The following is a 21,199-nucleotide window of genomic DNA, read 5'->3' as shown; positions in this document are numbered from 1 at the left end:
GGCTTTGCGCAGTGGCAGTATCATAGCCAATGAGGTTCAACTGAGGCGTGATTATTGCTAATTGCTTCTTGGCCTTTTGGCGAAGATCAAGTGTAGTATCTGTTCTTATCAGTTTCCAGGAGGTGGCGCTTGCTTCCGTCCCTGATCTATGGCGAAATAGAGATGGGATTGCGGTTGCTATGCAAAAACTGCTGGAGTGAAGGTGACCTGGAGCGGTTTGTAGCCGAAAGGGAAGCCTTCTGATGGGGATGGAGAACCACGGGGTCTGAACCAGAGGGTCGGGACCCTGGCCTTCTGGCCTGGATTGGGGCAGATCTAGCTCTGGACAGTTATTTGGGAGAGAACGCTTACTTCCCTCTTACAGGGGGGGAGTGGTTAGTACTTCCCGAATGTAATTAGGAGGGAGTGATGGGAGCGACGGCAGAGCCTGATAAAGGACTCTTTCCGGCTTCCTGATCTCCATATCCTTTCTGCCTGTGGTGGGGTCTGCTGTGGTCTGGGCTGGGGGGGTCGGGGCTTTTTCGAAAAGCCAGTGGTGAATGTGCCCCTGAAGTGGCAGTTCAGGGGTGCCGTATAGTCACGGTGTGAAAGCACTTGATTTTATGGCACCATGGTCACTTCACCACAACACACGTTTTTCGCACCTGCCTCTTGGGCCGGGCCTTTTGGCCAGGACCAGGGGAAATTTTTATGCCTGGCCGGAGGGCCGGCCATTGTATAGCACAATGGCCACTTTCACTCTCCCATCTCACTATCTTCCCCACTCTTTCTTTTACCCCTGTTTGTCACCTTTTTGTCTTTTTTTGGTTGTCTTTGTATACACGTTTTGTCACTGTGTGGCGAGTAGGGTGTGGGTCCTCGGGCCTACTCTGAAAGTCTTGGGAGGGGGTGGACATAGGCCTTTTGGCTTGGTTCGCCCTCTCCTTTGAGGGGTCTCCCTTTGGGGGAGCCCCACTGTACTTGGGTCGGTCTGCTTCGGCAGACCTTCCAGTTGTGGGGGTCCACCTGGTTTCGGCCAGATGGACCCTTTGTCTGAGTACCTCAGTCCCTGTCTGGAGCCTAACGCCCCGGGGGATCAGGGTAAGGTCCTTCCCTAGTGGAGGACTCTGTACACCCATTGCACTTTTTTGTGTTTCACTCTCTATGTGTGGGCACTTTTTTTTGGCACCGGGTGGAAGTTTTTGAGGTGTGTTTTGCACGCCACTGGCTTTTCGATAGAGTGGATCTGAAGGGGTTAAAGCACCTGTGCAAGACAAAGGAAAACCTGCAAACATGGCCTGTTGGGGGTACTTGAGGGCAGGGTTGAGAAACACTGTTCTATAACACCTGTGTAACACAGGTGCTCTTGCCTATCCTCACACATGAAGAATGTAGGTTTAACAAACTTCTCCAGCTCCCGTAGAAGTAGACGTCCAGCAGAAACTGTCAAACACGCTTGGAGTTGTGGTTCCACAACAGCTGTTAGGTGACAGGTCACCTTTGAAGCCCATAGCCACCATTGGAAATGGCATCCACTTCCCAGCACCTTAAACTTTGCGTATCTGAATGAATAAGAGACCCATACAAGGCACAAGCTTAGATACTTCTAAAAATCATAACTGAAGCACATGTATCCAGACATGCCCTACCAAGAAGTGGTCCACCATGGCAGCAGAGATCTCTTTTGAGGGATTTTGCCAGTTGACAGATTAGGGTTACAGCCAGGGCGGAGCAAAGAGTAGAAAAAACTGATGTTTCCAGACAGTGGAATCCTTAAGACCCCTTTCACACTGAGGCGCTTCTAAACTGCGAGTAAAACACTGAGCGCTTTTGCGGTGCTTTTCAGGTGCTTTTGAAGAGCTTTTCAGGCGCAATTGAAAAGCTTTTTAGGTGCTTTTGAAGAGCTTTCCAATCATTTCAATGGAGTGGGGCGCTTTTGAGGAGTTTTTTTAGCTCTCCAAACAGGCTCCAAAGATGCTGCTTGCAGGAGTTTTTTCACCACAGTGTGAAAGCATCCATTGATTTTATTGGGAAGCAGTTTTCATGAGCTTTTCAGGAACTTTTTTGTAACGCAAAGGCACTTGAAAAACTCCTCAATGTGAAAGGGGTCTTAAAGTACCCATGCCTTCTACTGGTCAGTGGTTTACCTGTTAAGGTGGCTCACTGACAGATCCTCAAATATTAAGGACCTCTATTTAGCAAATTCCTGCCTAAAAGGGAAACAGTTCAGGTGGGGTCTAGGACCCTTCAGGGTGCTTCCAGTTCACATATAGTTCACCTCAAATAGCGAGTGTAGTGGAGATGTCTTTGCAGCTGTAGGAGCTCCAAAGGACCCAAGGCTGGAGACTGCAAGTTGCAGAAGTAGTATGTACTACATCGATAAGGGCCAAAACAGTCACCTGTACAACTGGGATAATGGCAGGAGACGGATTTCTCAAAACCCAATCTCATTGGAGAAACTGTTGTGACTCAGTCAGAGCTGGTCACTGTGACTGGTGGAATGGCCTCTTTCAAGGTTGTGGGGAGATCAGAGATGGATTCTCATGGGAGTGCACCTACAGCCTTTGCAGTCAGCACCTGCGCGGAAATGGGTGGATTTGACCACAAAGTCCTCTATGACTGCAGTAGAGTTTCCTGATGACAAGACAGAGGACTTGGCCCCACTGAGAGCTAAAGGGGACATTTCAGTGAGTTAGACTCTAAAATCCCAGGGCAACACGATTCCAAATTACAGACAGACAGATCAGCGTCTTTTAGAAAGTACAATGTAAACGTCCCCACAAACAGTAATTGACACTGAGCTGGGGCCACCTGTTTTAGTGGCACCATCCTCTGTATGTCTACACACAGATGTGTTTCAACCATGTGGTAGTGATACAACTATGTTCATGGTACGAGCAAGGCTACAGGTACTTACAAACCTAGGCATCTGGTAGTTGATTGGGGTCTGAAGGCCGGAGGTGACTAAGGTCTACTGTAGACCAGCAGCAAGAAGGGAGTTAAAATCGGAGTTCTAAGTGGCTCTTTTGAAAAGCAGGGATCAGCTCTCAGTGTTAACTCTTCACAGTAAAACCAGCAAAAAGCAGGTAATTCAAAGGCAGCTAGCAGTGCAAACAGTGAGTTAATTCCCAAAGCTTAGTCTGATTGGCCTACACACGGTGTGAGTCTTCAAAGACAGGGCAAGTGCAGAGGCCTGTGAATCTGGACCTGGAATGTGCTCCAAGGCTTAACTTGTTACCAGAACAAGGTCTGGAAAGCTAAAGTGGAACCCAGTGCCCAAAGGTCACTTCCAGGCTAGCACTGCAACGTCGGGAAATGCCAGGCAGAGGATGGAATTGCTGGATAACTGCTTTAAAAAAAAATCTGCTTTAGCAATGATGTCGAGTCATGTAGAGAAGTCTTGTTTGAAAAATGTCCAGCCTTTTACGTATACATCGACACAGACTATTGAAGTTTATCTGAGGATCCTCCCGACCCCGGATCAATCAATGGGTTTTGTACGCCCGTAGGATCAATGGCGGTCTTTCAGTTCCCAACCTACAGGCCTACTATACAGCAGTGAATGTTGCCCCATTGGCCCACCTTCATGAAACATACCAACTGCCACTTTGGGCTACTATTGATATTCTGGATTCTCACCCTATACCCATCTCTTTCCTGCCCTGGCTTCCCCCTATTCATTGCCCAACCATATTAGGACCGTGTTTTGCCCATTCCCTTAGATTGTGGGATTCAGTCAAATACTCTGCGGGTTTGATCTCACCCCACCTCCCCTTACTCCGTCTTATCCACTGGCCAATATTCCCCCCAGGGTGAGAAAACCCTGCACAATTCTCTTGGTGGGTCGCCAGTGGGTTTCTTGACATACATTCTCTGTTCACCCCTACTAGGATACTAACGTTTGATGCCCTACGATCTTCTAATGATGTTATCTTACAAGAATATTATAGTTACCTGCAAATTAGACATTTTCTTCAGCAGCTGATACAATCCTGACCTACCCCGTATACTTTGACCCCCTCTGAGAGCCTTTGCAGAGCCCATCCACACTCCCCGGGACTTATCTCGCTAATCTATTCATCAATAACCTCCTCCAAAAAGCCTCCATTGAGACCTTATCATATCCAATGGGAAAGGGAATTGGGGAGGCAGCTTGATCCAGAGGATTGGCAAATCATGACTATTGCACTTTCAAAATGCTCCAAAAACATCATATTAGAAAATGCCTACAAAGTTTTATACAGATGGTACTATACATCGGTTAGACTGGCCCATTTTATCCCCCACTTTGCTTCAGAGGATGTTGACAGGAGGGCACTATGGCACACATTCGGTGGTCGTGTCCAAGGGTTTGTAGGTTATGGGTCAGAGTTTATGTTCTTCGCAATATATTTCATGTTAACCTCAAGAGGGATCCTTACGAGGCTCTTCTGGGCTAACCAATTGCTTCGTCCGGAGCATCAACTGGCTCAACATCTTTTTTACTGCAACTAAATTAACCATTGCGAGGACATGGAAGACTCCTGTACTCAGTTTTGAGGAGGTTAAGAATCGCATGAATGCCATCATGGTGAATGAGAAATTGACAGCTATCCTCTCAGACACACACGGTAAATTCTTTCGGGTCTGGCAACCGTGGGTCACACATATCCAACCTTCTAGGTTTGAGAATGCCCTTCTCGATTTAGCACTTTTTTTAGCTCTAGCCCCGTGGACTCCTCTCCTCTGCCCTTCCTTTTCTTTTCTTTATATCCTCATTACGTTTTTTTTTTTTTTTTTTCCTTTTCTTCTTCACCCTATTGGATCTGTTTCATGCATCCACTTTAAAAGCCTATTAGGCCACCAGGAGATAATTTTCCTTTATTTTTTTTTATATATTATACTATGATAATGCTTTAAATTTAGTCATGCCTAGTCCTATGTTGGGACACTCTTGTTCCCTTGTTTTCTGCAACGCACCTTGGATCTTCTGGGTTCTTTGAACGGTGTCAATTGATCGTTCCCTGCTTAGGGACACTGTGTATGGGCCTGGAGTAGTATTAATTGTTTTTGCTTTTGAATTTAGTCTCATCTGGCTTATGATGTTCTGTAACCTTCAAGATATTGTTCTTTAACTGTTGGATTGCATATTAATAAAACCTTTTGTAAATGTCCAGTCAATCGGAGGCTGTGTATTGCACTCCAAAGCTAGGCCAATGCAGATTTCTGCTATGTAGAGGTTTGTTCAAGTAGCAACGTAGCAAGGAACCTTGACTGAAGAAAAAAAGAAATGAGAAAAAAAAAACAAGAGGCATTTAGAGGAGGGGTTTTCCTGTAATGGCGTACATATTTTTGGTTGCTAGTGTCTAATTCTCCTGTGGGCAGTGGTATACCCATCAATTGAATTCAAATAAATAAATAAGTAGTAAATGATTTTTGTTTTCTGTGTCCTTCAACGCACGAGAAAGAAAATATCTTACATGCAGCTGATGCATGCTGGGTATTCTAATAATGAAATCCTGTGTAACAGCAGGTAGTCATTATGTTTATGATCATTTTAAATTGTAGAATGTAAACATCACGTGTCTCACTTCCTGTATTTTCATATAAACATTGCCCAAGACTTGGGTGCCTACCACACCAGGATTACAAAGAACAACAGCCTGCCAGGCATCCCTTTGTGACGACACCCCATAAGTCAAGCGACAAGAAACATTTCCGAGTACAGAACTGTTCCACTGCTCTTCCACTAGATCAGGCACGTCACAATCAAAGAATAAGTTAAAGTAGATATAATCTTCAAGAGGCCACACCAACCCATTTCCAGAAAAAAATATAGCACTTAGGTGAATAAAATAGTAATAGTTGCTATTTTATCCAAGAGAATGAGGACATAAAACATCTCATTCACATGAAATTCTCCAATGAAGTTGGTTGGGAAACCAACACTTAAGGTAATGTCAATCTTTTGGTCCCCCGCAGCTCTCACCGATTCCTCCCGCCAACTTCTATGCCACTACTTTGTTCTGAAGCCTGGTGGCAAGAACCACTGAGCGCTGTGGAGGACCAGGAGATTGACACTCCAAAAGTGTCAGTGGTTCCTCCCGCTATGATTAAGCACCACTAGTGTGAAACACCTCAGTTATTTGCATCTGTAACCTGTACCTCTGTTGGGGGTATGGATCATGATTTAGATGAATAAAGGTGTTGTATTGGAGTGCGGCCGTCCATCGCTCTTTTCTTCCATTGGTTCCTCCCACAAACTTGGTGTTGCCTGGTCGAAGAAACATCTGAGCATTGTGAGGGACCTGGAGATTTCCCAAAGTCTGCTAACTTCTAAACCACTTTCCTGGTGCCTCCATGGCAACATATACATGTGGAAAGGAAGGTGTAAAAATTGCGCCAACTCCCAAACTAAACGAAAGGGAGCAGCCAACACAACAATCTGACCGTTGTAGATGTAAAAATAATAATCAAGTGTGGCGCTAATGAAAAACAAAATAAGTGAAAAATAGTGGTCTCTGTAGGAGAAGCAACTACAAGTGTGTAACCCTAAAGTGTTACAATATCCCAAGGGATATATACAAGTAAATATTGGTAAATACTTTAAGTGTGTAAAAGGGTGAAATGTTACAAAGCAAACCCTGGGTTAATCATAAAACAAAAATGCAAAAATGCCGTAATCAAACAGTATTCAAAGAAAAACATTAAGCAGTGTCCCAATATATTAGGTGTATAACTCTATAAAGGACATATTGTCCATATGTGAAAATGCTCAAAGGAAAAGTGTCCAAAATCCTAAAAGGGTGAACAAATAAAAATATAATGTATAAAAAATAAAAGTCTATTTGATGAAGAGGTGCAATACTTCAGGCGGACCTCACAGCTATTTAGATGTAAGCCGGCTTCATATATGGAAGTTGAAAGGTAGCCTTAAAGATGAATCCTTCACTTATGTAGGTATTTTCAACACCAATAGAAAAAGACAAAAAGATGCCCTTACCAGAGAAGGTGGACTCACAGGCCCTTAGCAGTGAGTCAAACAGGCTTGTACCGTCAAGCGGTGTAGGATGGTATTCCGTGAGAAGACTTGGTGTAGAATCCAATCAAGGGTCCTCAAATAATGTGCTGGTATGGAAACAGGAACATCCACGGGTCAGCTTCGATCGCCGGTTGATCGTTTCCTCAGTGGTCCATCCCGTATATAAATGAATAAATGAAAGAAAAAGGCTTCCACATGGTGTAAATCCTTATTTTTCAAAAAGGCATAGTGACACTTTATTCAGATATATACTCCGAAAAATTTACAAACAGGGGCGGTAAAAACTCGGTGCAGAGTACAAATGCGAGTAAAAAATGGTTAAAAAAAGATCTAAAAACAGCGCAGTGAGTAGTGGTGGGGTATAAACATAGAAACCCGACGCGTTTCGCCCTCCAAGGCTTCTGCTGGGGTATGGATAAGCCCCCCACACAACTGCGCTTTATATACTTTCTTTTTGAATGAAGTGTAACAGCTGATTAGCGCTGTTACACGAGATGACTTCCGGGTTCGGCGGCGTCATAGATGACCAACGGTCACATGATATTTTTGTGGCCAATCACATCTCTGAGAGGTTGTTCAGAGAGCCAAGCCTCACTTCCACTATCCACTCAGCAGGGCATCACTCCTATTGGGCTCTAACGTCACGTGTCGGTCACGTGACGTATATCTCAAGGAGTGACGAAAGGCCGCTCACGGCCTGCGTATCACAGGAGATAGGAAGTGATAGCTTGGCATACTAGGAGCTGGAACGCAAACGCAGTTGCGGTCCCTAGTTGTATTTAGGGTCCAATTTCATATGAAACGGGCTGGATCCCGGGAATCTTCCCCCAAAACACTTCAAAAACTCTGTACTTTGCACAATAGATATGGCCATTAAAGGTTTACATGTGCACAGGAACAGACAGGAATATAGTACAATGTGACATTTTCTTTTAAAAATTATAAAAATAAAAATATTAAAAGTACATAACTAATTCGAAGAATCTGTGCAACCTGTACATAAGACAGCCTACACAAATTATATAGCAGAGATAGCAGAGATCTGAAACAATTCAATTTATATGTGAAAGCACAGAACATGTTAAAATATATTTAAGTCTTTTACATATCGAGGAATCTTCTAAAAGAAAAAATCTTAGTCAGCCTAAAAGAATGTGTCAATACAAAAAATATGGGTGACAGTAAGATCTATGGAGTAAGGTAAGTACAGCTGAGATGCTAAGGAGTTAGTACTATCTAGAGGGAGATAGTGTTTCACATCAAGCATCAAGATTTTATAGTTCCTCTACCCCAATAGCATGTAAGGTAAGACGAACTTAGAATAAAAAATCTATAAAATATAAATGTGACCAAGAGGCTGGAAGAATGTTAAACAAGATTCTGAGAATTCCTGAATAGGATTCTGGAAACTCCTATATAAGAAAGATAATAAGGATAATAAAGATCCTTAAAAACATGTTCTACGGGGTGGAAAAGAGTGTATGTCAGGAACCTCTAGGGAGTACTCATAAATCTCATATAGATACGCTGAAGAGAGATACAACAATGAGAAGAATGTATATATCTAGGTAATGTAGAGGGGTACCATATGGGCCACAAATGATCAGGGACAACCATCGGGGGGATACCCGCGCCTAGGACTGATTAATAAAGGCGTTGATATCCCACTCGACGTTGAGTCCATATGGCACATAACACCTCATTAGGTGTATCCAAAAGGTTTCGAGTTTGGAGACACCCCTCGTATTTGGTTCCCCTCTCCAGTGAGGAACGAATTTGTCAATAATTTGAAACTTCGTTCCAGAAGGGTTCTGATTGTGATAGTGTAAATAGTGTTTGGGAACACTATGATTGGTGCGTCCTTTCAATATAGCTGTAATATGTTCGTTCACTCGTATAGAAAAATTACGTATAGTACGCCCTATATACTGCTTACCGCAGGGACAAGTGATAAGGTATACGATGAACTTAGTAGTGCAGGTAGCGAAATGTTTCATCTTATATTCCCTCCCAGTTGAGGATGACACAAAATTATCGATTTTGCGGGATTTGCAAGCGTTAACTTTGCATACCCCGCATTTCCTACAAGGGTAAAAACCCTTGAGGTCAAGAAAAAATGATGGTACCTTTGGGGGGTCCACTACACCCGGTGCAATCTTACTCCCTATCGATGGTGCACCCTTATAGATCACACCAGCCTGTTTGGGTAATAATGGGCCTAGTATTCGGTCGTTTTTCAATACTTTCCAATGTCTTGAAATGATGTTTTTTATTTGCTTATGTTGGATGGAATAATTGGTGAGAAAGGCCCATCTATGTCTATCATCCAAGGGTCTTTTGGGTTGTTCCACCAACAGTGAGGAGCGATCGATGTGAGCTACTTTGTGGATCTCTTGATCGATTAAACCTCCATCGTAGCCTTTTTCCTTGAACCTAGACTTAATGGTCTCTGCTTGTTTGTAGTAGTCTGGCAAAAGAGAGCAATTGCGTCTGATTCGCATCAGTTGGCTCCGAGGTACTAATTTCAGCCATGCTGTATGGTGACAGCTGTCAATCGGAATATATCCGTTACGGTCAGTAACTTTGAAGAAGGTTTTCGTCTCCAGTTGACCGCTGACAGCTGAAATTTCTAGATCTAAGAAATGAATTGTAGAGGAGCTAGCTTCATAGGATAAGTGAATGCCCACCTCATTGTCGTTAAGGGTCGACATGAACTGGTTCAGTGTTTCCATGGAGCCTCTCCATAGGAGGAGGATGTCGTCGATGTACCTGGCCCACAGAGCTAGTTGTGGGGGTTTCAGGGCACCGACGACATCCTCCTCCCATTTGGCCATAAAAATGTTGGCCAGACTGGGGGCAAACTTTGCCCCCATAGCTACCCCCTTTGTCTGTAGATAGTAGCAATCATTGTACCAGAAATAATTTGACTTGGTGGCAAAACATAGTAAGTCCATAATGAACCTCTTTTGGATCGTGGGGATATTTCTATCCCTTGATAAGAAGAGTTCCACTGCTCCTAGGCCCAGTTCATGGGGGATAATGGTGTAGAGGGAAGTAACATCTGCAGTTACTAAGATGAGATCGTTACTATACGTGATCTGCTGTAATTTATTGATGGTGTCACGAGTATCCTTCAAAAAGGATGGTATCGTTTTCACAATGGGCTGCAGATAGTGATCAATGTATTTCCCTATGCGTGATGTTATAGAATTAATCCCGCTAATGATAGGGCGACCTGGAGGTTGGGTGATGTTTTTATGTATCTTGGGTAAATAATACATTATGGGGATGCGAGGAGCCACCGGAATCAAAAAGTTTTTTTCTTTTTTGTTTAGTATACCAAGTTGGAAGCCGGTATCAACCAGATCCACTAGTGTTCTTTTGAAGCCTATGGTAGGATTGGAACCAAGAGGCAGATACGTCTCTGTGTCGCTCAGAATCTTGGTCATTTCCGCTTGGTAGTCTTTTCTATCGAGAACGACAATTCCTCCGCCCTTGTCCGCCGGGCGGATGACAAGGTCGTTACGTTCGCAGAGAGACTTTAAGCCAATTTTTATATTGGGGTCCGTATGGTATTTTTTATTTGGAAGGACATCCAAGTCTTCCAGTACTAGGTCGCGGAATACTTTGATGGCAGGAGCTATAGGTGCTGGGGGGTTAAATAAAGATGGGTTGGCTAGTCCAGAATGGACCGAATGAGAATTTGTAAAAAGGTTTAAAGGCCTACTTGAATTGGACGCAATATATCTCTGTATATTCAGTTTGCGCACAAATTTGTGCACATCTATGAAAGTAGAGAATTTACTAAGAGTTTTTGGGGGGGCAAATTTCAGTCCTTTATTCAGGACACAGAGTTCCGCTGGGGTGAAATCAACTTTGCTTAAATTGAAAATACCATTGTCCTTTACACCCGTTTTCTTTTTATTGGAACGCCTCCCCCCTCGGGTACCACGTTTTGTTCTAAATTTCGTGTGGGGTATTCTTGTTCTCTGTAAAAACCCCCCGGGTACGGAGGCTTCGGTTTATCCTGGTTGTAGTTGAAAGGTGATCGATCAAAATGATCTCTGTCCCAATAATCATAATGGTATTGGGAATTTCGGAAATTATTAGATCTTTCATCTCTAAGTGGTGAGAATCTGTTTCTCGTATTAATAGGGGTTCTCGGTGGAAATGATTGATAGTACTGATAATCGTTCTGGCTTGTATTTCGTCTTTGGGGGGAGTAAACTTGTCTATAATCTTCATAATGTACGGATCGATCCCTAGTACCCCTACCCTTTCCCCTGTTATTTCTTCCTCTATTCCCAGAATTAGAGGGGGGGCCATTATAATGGGTTGTGGACGCCTGAGGGGGACGGGTAGGCCGTCTATTAGTATCTGTTGGAATGGGTGGAGGCACTAAAGGGATCTGTGGTACATCTGAGCTCCCTGTCTCCATAGGGTGGCTCGTGTTATTAGGTGAATCTTTAGTTTGGCCATTAGATTGCCAGCTAAAAACATTTCCATTTTTATAATCAGTGAAGTCTCTGCTATATTTCTTCTGTTTTTTAATTTTTTGTTCCCGTTCTTCTTTTTCCAAATGGTTCTTAAGACTAGTGGAGAGGTTGGTATACTCTATAGTAGATTTGTGTGGAAGAAGTTTGTCCCTGATTTCCTTAATCTCTTTGTCTATGATAATTCTTCTTGTGCGTTTTCTATCTATAAGGAACCCCAGTAAGGATATCCCTGCTTCATTAAAATAATGATACCATGACTCAATGTCTAGGTCCCCTTGTTGGGGATGGATAGTCCACCTTAGGCCTCTTGGGACCATGCGTTCCTTGGTATACTGCTCCAAGAAGGCAATGTCCCACTCCAAGTGTAATTCGGAGACCATCAGGTTTTTTAGTCTGAGGAAAAGGCCCCCTATCTCTGAGTCTGTGTTAAGGGCTGTGAAAACCCCTTCTGTGTTAAAAGTGCGGCTAGTCCGATAATCGAACACATCCATATTAAGTGGATTACCAAAATATACGGAGAGGCTGCAATAATACTGTCAAAGAAAAACGTATAGAAAGGAAGGTGTAAAAATTGCGCCAACAAAAAATTAAAAAACAGAAGAAATATAGCAGAGACTTCACTGATTATAAAAATGGAAATGTTTTTAGCTGGCAATCTAATGGCCAAACTAAAGATTCACCTAATAACACGAGCCACCCTATGGAGACAGGGAGCTCAGATGTACCACAGATCCCTTTAGTGCCTCCACCCATTCCAACAGATACTAATAGACGGCCTACCCGTCCCCCTCAGGCGTCCACAACCCATTATAATGGCCCCCCCTCTAATTCTGGGAATAGAGGAAGAAATAACAGGGGAAAGGGTAGGGGTACTAGGGATCGATCCGTACATTATGAAGATTATAGACAAGTTTACTCCCCCCAAAGACGAAATACAAGCCAGAACGATTATCAGTACTATCAATCATTTCCACCGAGAACCCCTATTAATACGAGAAACAGATTCTCACCACTTAGAGATGAAAGATCTAATAATTTCCGAAATTCCCAATACCGTTATGATTATTGGGACAGAGATCATTTTGATCGATCACCTTTCAACTACAACCAGGATAAACCGAAGCCTCCGTACCCGGGGGGTTTTTACAGAGAACAAGAATACCCCACACGAAATTTAGAACAAAACGTGGTACCCGAGGGGGGAGGCGTTCCAATAAAAAGAAAACGGGTGTAAAGGACAATGGTATTTTCAATTTAAGCAAAGTTGATTTCACCCCAGCGGAACTCTGTGTCCTGAATAAAGGACTGAAATTTGCCCCCCAAAAAACTCTTAGTAAATTCTCTACTTTCATAGATGTGCACAAATTTGTGCGCAAACTGAATATACAGAGATATATTGCGTCCAATTCAAGTAGGCCTTTAAACCTTTTTACAAATTCTCATTCGGTCCATTCTGGACTAGCCAACCCATCTTTATTTAACCCCCCAGCACCTATAGCTCCTGCCATCAAAGTATTCCGCGACCTAGTACTGGAAGACTTGGATGTCCTTCCAAATAAAAAATACCATACGGACCCCAATATAAAAATTGGCTTAAAGTCTCTCTGCGAACGTAACGACCTTGTCATCCGCCCGGCGGACAAGGGCGGAGGAATTGTCGTTCTCGATAGAAAAGACTACCAAGCGGAAATGACCAAGATTCTGAGCGACACAGAGACGTATCTGCCTCTTGGTTCCAATCCTACCATAGGCTTCAAAAGAACACTAGTGGATCTGGTTGATACCGGCTTCCAACTTGGTATACTAAACAAAAAAGAAAAAAACTTTTTGATTCCGGTGGCTCCTCGCATCCCCATAATGTATTATTTACCCAAGATACATAAAAACATCACCCAACCTCCAGGTCGCCCTATCATTAGCGGGATTAATTCTATAACATCACGCATAGGGAAATACATTGATCACTATCTGCAGCCCATTGTGAAAACGATACCATCCTTTTTGAAGGATACTCGTGACACCATCAATAAATTACAGCAGATCACGTATAGTAACGATCTCATCTTAGTAACTGCAGATGTTACTTCCCTCTACACCATTATCCCCCATGAACTGGGCCTAGGAGCAGTGGAACTCTTCTTATCAAGGGATAGAAATATCCCCACGATCCAAAAGAGGTTCATTATGGACTTACTATGTTTTGCCACCAAGTCAAATTATTTCTGGTACAATGATTGCTACTATCTACAGACAAAGGGGGTAGCTATGGGGGCAAAGTTTGCCCCCAGTCTGGCCAACATTTTTATGGCCAAATGGGAGGAGGATGTCGTCGGTGCCCTGAAACCCCCACAACTAGCTCTGTGGGCCAGGTACATCGACGACATCCTCCTCCTATGGAGAGGCTCCATGGAAACACTGAACCAGTTCATGTCGACCCTTAAGGACAATGAGGTGGGCATTCACTTATCCTATGAAGCTAGCTCTGGCCAACATTTTTATGGCCAAATGGGAGGAGGATGTCGTCGGTGCCCTGAAACCCCCACAACTAGCTCTGTGGGCCAGGTACATCGACGACATCCTCCTCCTATGGAGAGGCTCCATGGAAACACTGAACCAGTTCATGTCGACCCTTAACGACAATGAGGTGGGCATTCACTTATCCTATGAAGCTAGCTCCTCTACAATTCATTTCTTAGATCTAGAAATTTCAGCTGTCAACGGTCAACTGGAGACGAAAACCTTCTTCAAAGTTACTGACCGTAACGGATATATTCCGATTGACAGCTGTCACCATACAGCATGGCTGAAATCAGTACCTCGGAGCCAACTGATGCGAATCAGACGCAATTGCTCTCTTTTGCCAGACTACTACAAACAAGCAGAGACCATTAAGTCTAGGTTCAAGGAAAAAGGCTACGATGGAGGTTTAATCGATCAAGAGATCCACAAAGTAGCTCACATCGATCGCTCCTCACTGTTGGTGGAACAACCCAAAAGACCCTTGGATGATAGACATAGATGGGCCTTTCTCACCAATTATTCCATCCAACATAAGCAAATAAAAAACATCATTTCAAGACATTGGAAAGTATTGAAAAACGACCGAATACTAGGCCCATTATTACCCAAACAGGCTGGTGTGATCTATAAGGGTGCACCATCGATAGGGAGTAAGATTGCACCGGGTGTAGTGGACCCCCCAAAGGTACCATCATTTTTTCTTGACCTCAAGGGTTTTTACCCTTGTAGGAAATGCGGGGTATGTAAAGTTAACGCTTGCAAATCCCGCAAAATCGATAATTTTGTGTCATCCTCAACTGGGAGGGAATATAAGATGAAACATTTCGCTACCTGCACTACTAAGTTCATCGTATACCTTATCACTTGTCCCTGCGGTAAGCAGTATATAGGGCGTACTATACGTAATTTTTCTATACGAGTGAACGAACATATTACAGCTATATTGAAAGGACGCACCAATCATAGTGTTCCCAAACACTATTTACACTATCACAATCAGAACCCTTCTGGAACGAAGTTTCAAATTATTGACAAATTCGTTCCTCACTGGAGAGGGGAACCAAATACGAGGGGTGTCTCCAAACTCGAAACCTTTTGGATACACCTAATGAGGTGTTATGTGCCATATGGACTCAACGTCGAGTGGGATATCAACGCCTTTATTAATCAGTCCTAGGCGCGGGTATCCCCCCGATGGTTGTCCCTGATCATTTGTGGCCCATATGGTACCCCTCTACATTACCTAGATATATACATTCTTCTCATTGTTGTATCTCTCTTCAGCGTATCTATATGAGATTTATGAGTACTCCCTAGAGGTTCCTGACATACACTCTTTTCCACCCCGTAGAACATGTTTTTAAGGATCTTTATTATCCTTATTATCTTTCTTATATAGGAGTTTCCAGAATCCTATTCAGGAATTCTCAGAATCTTGTTTAACATTCTTCCAGCCTCTTGGTCACATTTATATTTTATAGATTTTTTATTCTAAGTTCGTCTTACCTTACATGCTATTGGGGTAGAGGAACTATAAAATCTTGATGCTTGATGTGAAACACTATCTCCCTCTAGATAGTACTAACTCCTTAGCATCTCAGCTGTACTTACCTTACTCCATAGATCTTACTGTCACCCATATTTTTTGTATTGACACATTCTTTTAGGCTGACTAAGATTTTTTCTTTTAGAAGATTCCTCGATATGTAAAAGACTTAAATATATTTTAACATGTTCTGTGCTTTCACATATAAATTGAATTGTTTCAGATCTCTGCTATCTCTGCTATATAATTTGTGTAGGCTGTCTTATGTACAGGTTGCACAGATTCTTCGAATTAGTTATGTACTTTTAATATTTTTATTTTAATTTTTAAAAGAAAATGTCACATTGTACTATATTCCTGTCTGTTCCTGTGCACATGTAAACCTTTAATGGCCATATCTATTGTGCAAAGTACAGAGTTTTTGAAGTGTTTTGGGGGAAGATTCCCGGGATCCAGCCCGTTTCATATGAAATTGGACCCTAAATACAACTAGGGACCGCAACTGCGTTTGCGTTCCAGCTCCTAGTATGCCAAGCTATCACTTCCTATCTCCTGTGATACGCAGGCCGTGAGCGGCCTTTCGTCACTCCTTGAGATATACGTCACGTGACCGACACGTGACGTTAGAGCCCAATAGGAGTGATGCCCTGCTGAGTGGATAGTGGAAGTGAAGCTTGGCTCTCTGAACAACCTCTCAGAGATGTGATTGGCCACAAAAATATCATGTGACCGTTGGTCATCTATGACGCCGCCGAACCCGGAAGTCATCTCTTGTAACAGCGCTAATCAGCTGTTACACTTCATTCAAAAAGAAAGTATATAAAGCGCAGTTGTGTGGGGGGCTTATCCATACCCCAGCAGAAGCCTTGGAGGGCGAAACGCGTCGGGTTTCTATGTTTATACCCCACCACTACTCACTGCGCTGTTTTTAGATCTTTTTTTAACCATTTTTTACTCGCATTTGTACTCTGCACCGAGTTTTTACCGCCCCTGTTTGTAAATTTTTCGGAGTATATATCTGAATAAAGTGTCACTATGCCTTTTTGAAAAATAAGGATTTACACCATGTGGAAGCCTTTTTCTTTCATTTATTCATTTATATACGGGATGGACCACTGAGGAAACGATCAACCGGCGATCGAAGCTGACCCGTGGATGTTCCTGTTTCCATACCAGCACATTATTTGAGGACCCTTGATTGGATTCTACACCAAGTCTTCTCACGGAATACCATCCTACACCGCTTGACGGTACAAGCCTGTTTGACTCACTGCTAAGGGCCTGTGAGTCCACCTTCTCTGGTAAGGGCATCTTTTTGTCTTTTTCTATTGGTGTTGAAAATACCTACATAAGTGAAGGATTCATCTTTAAGGCTACCTTTCAACTTCCATATATGAAGCCGGCTTACATCTAAATAGCTGTGAGGTCCGCCTGAAGTATTGCACCTCTTCATCAAATAGACTTTTATTTTTTATACATTATATTTTTATTTGTTCACCCTTTTAGGATTTTGGACACTTTTCCTTTGAGCATTTTCACATATGGACAATATGTCCTTTATAGAGTTATACACCTAATATATTGGGACACTGCTTAATGTTTTTCTTTGAATACTGTTTGATTACGGCATTTTTGCATTTTTGTTTTCTGATTAACCCAGGGTTTGCTTTGTAACATTTCACCCTTTTACACACTTAAAGTATTTACCAATATTTACTTGTATATATCCCTTGGGATATTGTAACACTTTAGGGTTACACACTTGTAGTTGCTTCTCCTACAGAGACAACATATACATGTGGTAGTATGCTGCCATGGAAATGCATCAGGAAAGGAAAAATACGGTAGGATACAGTTTTCTGTTTTCCTGGTGCCTCTTTGGCAGCATACTACCACATGTATGCTGCCATGGATAGGCACCAGGAAAGAAAAATTACAGTAAGTAAAATACAATTTTCTGTTGCTTTGTTCTGAAGGGAGGTGGAGCCTGGTGGGAGAAACGTCTGAGCTCCACTGGGGTACCAGGAGATCAGCACTCCAAAAAATGTCAGGTTCCTCGCTGGAGTGGCGAGTGAAATGCAAATATTTCTTCTCAACCTTAACAGGTATACCTATTTGGAAGTGTTTTTTAAATTACAGGGTCACTTTAAGTGTTGCCTTTATCAATTGGGGCCTCGTTCAATTTAAATTTCCGAGCCGCTAAGAGCCAAAAAGAGCTAGCAGGTTGCACGAAGCCCAAATAAAAACCTGTTTGACATGCGTGCATTATACAATACAGCATCTGCATCCACTGGTGAGCAATCACAGCCCAAAAATATATGAGGGCCTTTTGGATAACAAAAATCAAGAGGAATACATATGTAAAACCACTAGACCTGTCCTTGATACTGTATTTAGGTTCATTTATAAAACAAAAAACAACTGCTAATCAGAGTCCAAGCACAGACCCATGACTGGCTGCCTGAAAGCCCCTACTTAAAGGGCCACTTTTCAGATCATATGTTAAGTGCTCCGGCATTTGGCTACAAAACCAGCAACGAGCCTGATGATAACGATGGTCAAAGCCTGTGTAATGTGTGTTGAATGAGTCATTTGTAGTCTCCATTGGAATCCCATGTGACAAGGTGGGAAACAAGGACAGAGTGTTGTCACCTAATACCAGTAGATTCTTGAACAAGGACCTTCTTGGCAGGAACACCAGATACTATTTTAATGGATACTGAAAGTGATCTTTGGATCAGCAACAATAGGTTAAAGATTTGTGAGATTTTAGTGACTGTTTACATATATTATACTTTTATATTTTTAAAATGGTAGATGCCAACGAAAGCCTTCAGTTGAGCTGCATTGATCTAAAAAGATCAACACATTGGGGGGATATTTAATAAAGCTGTTGCACACAGAATCTGGTGCAGCTATGCATAGTAACCAATCGGCTTCTAGGTTTTATTATCAAAGCCTAATTGAACAAGCTAAAGTTGGAAGCTGATTGGTTCTTATGGACAGCTGCCCGTTTTAGTAAATCTCCCCCATTGCATACAACAGTTGACACATGCTCTGTTATAGTCACAATACAGCCTTGGAGGTTGGTTGTAGTATTTTTCACCAATGCACCAAAAGCTCACATAAATTCACAGTTAGAGCATAAAAATGAACGAAATGTAATTTTGACATTTCAGTAAAAAAAAAAAAAACCCATGCCAAGCACAGCTCATATGCTAAAATGGATCGTTTTAGCATGCAGGCTGGTGTGAACGAGTCCTTCATTAGAAAACGGGATTGTTGTACTCGCCATAAAATTCTTTTCTCCGAGTACATTGAGGGACACAGCAGATCTTCATGACAAGTGGGCTTGCTGTCGCCACCTGCAGGAGCAAGACCGATCAGCAGATGCCAGTGGTCAATCATTGCCTGGCACCTGCTGATCAGCTTGTGCTGGGACAAGTCACGGGACAGCTGGTACGGCAGGCGCACGCCCTCTACCCAGCAGCGCTGGATCACGTACTAGATACATGATCCAGCACAGGAGAGCCGCTCTGGCTTTCTACATTAAGGAGTCGGTAGTATAAAAGTTTCACTCGTATAAAAGCAAAACTTGTGGTGGCACCTAACACTTTTTAAGGCCACTAGTATAAAAGTGAAACAAGGAACACCAAAATTGGAACCGTTTATAGCCTGAAGTTACAGATTATTTTCAGGTTTCATAACAATTACAAGGTATTCTGACCGCATACTTTCAGGTTACACAATGAAAATGAAGCAACAGAAACTAAGGTACAAAAAAAAAAGTAAAGTCATATCAGCAGAGAAAACTACCATCCTCGGTCTGTTTTAAGTCACCAATATTTAATGCGGGAAGAAGCATGCCTGTTTGGTGGCTTGAAACTTTGCACTTTAGGCTGGGTTCACACTTAAGTATGAAACGGCTCACAGTGCATCCCCATTCACCATTTCAGCCCGAATTCAGACCCGAAAACGGACCAGAAGATGCACAGGACTCCTGTGCAAATTCGCACTGGCTCTATAGAGAGCCAGTCACATTTCAGTCTCCTGTAATGCGAATTGGATGTGGAGGAGGATGTGCATCCAATTCACAATAGTGTGGACCCAGCCTTACACCCTGCAAATTTCAACCAGTTCCTGCCAAATTTGCTACATGGTGGCACTGATGGGGCCCCCTCCTGCCAGATACCCATCGAGGGTGGCACAGTGGTGTAGTGGGTAGCACTCTCGCCTAGCAGTAAGAAGGGTCGCAGGTTCGAATCCCAACCACGACACTACCTGCCTGGAGTTTGCATGTTCTCCCTGTGCCTGCGTGGGTTTCCTCCGGGTACTCCGGTTTCCTCCCACACTCCAAAGACATGCTGGTAGGTTAATTGGATCCGGTCTAAAAATTGTCCCTAGTATGTATGAATGTGAGTTAGGTACATTAGATTGTAAGCTCCTTGAGGGTAGGGACTGATGTGAAGGGACTGATATGTAAAGCACTGCATAAATTGACAGTGCTATATAAGTACCTGAAATAATTTCAATAACGAAGCCAGATGAAAAATGTTCAGCTGAATCCAATCAGATGCAGCAACTGTCAGAATACAGTGGGCACAGCAGACTTGTCTACCCGGGCTGTATAGCATAGATGGGAGGAATTTGTAGGACTACTATATACAGTGTATGGCTGATGTACCTTATCATTGCTAGTTTTCACTTTAGTTGCTATATGGAACGAGTGGGGTGGCTTCTCACAAGGTGCATCAGGCTCCATTCACACCTGAGCGATCTGCAGCGACAGCTCATTTTATTTTTAGCTTTTTTTAGTGGAGCGTTACCATTCATTTGAATAAGCCTCCCCACCCCACTCCAAAGAAGCTCATGTACCAAATCTTGGCAACAGAGCCAGGAGCGTGTGCGGTCGCGATTTTTGACATGATTGTGCCGGGATTTGGTGCTTGACAAGCGCAGCAAAATTTCCCCCCCGGGTTTGGGGTGTCATTAGGAAATAACACGGTTCCGCTTGCGATCCAAATTGCTCAGGTGTGAATGAAGCCTTAGAAGCTGCAGAAAGTCATAGCCCACCTTGTTTCTGACTGGAGGATGCCCATCATCTAGCTCTTACCTCCCCAGCCCAACTACCCCTGGACCATCCCTTTCATTCATTGAATATCAGTTCTTTCATTTACAGAGGCCAACAGCACATGTGGCATTACCATGCAAATAGAGTCCGCCTAGGAACTCCCACGCTTCCAGAACTGACATTCATCCAGATAACTTTAAAATCCGGACAGCTCCTCCAAAAAGCCCACACATTGTAGGAGTGCAAAATCATTCGATGATCCCCAGCACAGAGGTCAGGGTCTCAGCGGGTGCCATGGGTCCTAAAACAACGATCTGGACCCAGGACTGCCGATTCTGGGTAACCTGATCACTGCGATGGCCTCTGATTGGCTTTCACAGGCTATCACAGTGATCAGTCACTGTGAAGCCTGCCCATGTGTTTCTCGCTCTGTGAATGGAGCGGAAAGATACATTTCTCTCGCCTTGCAAATAAACTGTGTGAAAAATAAATAAATGTAAAGAAAAAATACCTAGATGAAGGTTTGATCTAGGTCAGTGCCAGTGTGTTTGGGTAAGGGTGAAAGG

The 21,199-nt window shown here is 43.1% G+C and overlaps 1 pseudogene; it reads left to right on the top strand.

Moving 5' to 3' along the window:
- On the top strand, window positions 1-65 carry LOC141114672 (U4 spliceosomal RNA; annotated as a pseudogene).
- The last annotated feature ends 21,134 nt before the right edge of the window (window positions 66-21,199 follow it).

Source organism: Aquarana catesbeiana, linkage group LG12 (genome assembly GCF_042186555.1).
Source record: "Aquarana catesbeiana isolate 2022-GZ linkage group LG12, ASM4218655v1, whole genome shotgun sequence".
Classification (NCBI taxonomy): Eukaryota; Metazoa; Chordata; class Amphibia; order Anura; family Ranidae; genus Aquarana; species Aquarana catesbeiana.
The sequence above is the reverse complement of the archived record's forward strand: the minus strand, read 5'-3'. Positions and strand labels throughout refer to the sequence as shown.